We start from the raw sequence: 441 nt of genomic DNA, 5'->3' as shown, positions 1-441 counted from the left end.
TCGTTTGTTTATAATCGCCTGCCAAGCAAAGCCGCACATTTTCAAGAGTGGATAAATAGAAAAACATACGAATCAATTTCCGCCTGTTAATTATTTGAATCTGAAGACTACGTTTGCTGTATGCAAACGCGGTTCGGCGTTTTTCTTTTTCCTCATTAGGAAGGCATTATTTCATAAAACAATTTTCAATGGCTGATATTAACTTACAGACAAATTCAGGCCCTGTTGGCTGATTAATACCACATTGAACAACATCTAATACAAGCGGATAATAAAATCGAACGGCGATCTTTATGGTAATTAAATTCCGCTCTCGACTTCCATACATTAAAGCAGATGATATTATAAAGACGTACTCATCTTCATTCCTAATCCAACGCTTCCGGTAACTGTCTTAAGTGGTGTGTTTAAGTAGTTGGCTTGTTGTCTAAATTTATAATA

The sequence above is a fragment of the Dendroctonus ponderosae genome, unplaced genomic scaffold, assembly GCF_020466585.1.
Source record: "Dendroctonus ponderosae isolate FM_Combo_2020 unplaced genomic scaffold, Dpon_F_20191213v2 Dpon_F_20191213_2, whole genome shotgun sequence".
Taxonomy (NCBI): domain Eukaryota; kingdom Metazoa; phylum Arthropoda; class Insecta; order Coleoptera; family Curculionidae; genus Dendroctonus; species Dendroctonus ponderosae.
This window is presented reverse-complemented; position numbering follows the sequence as displayed.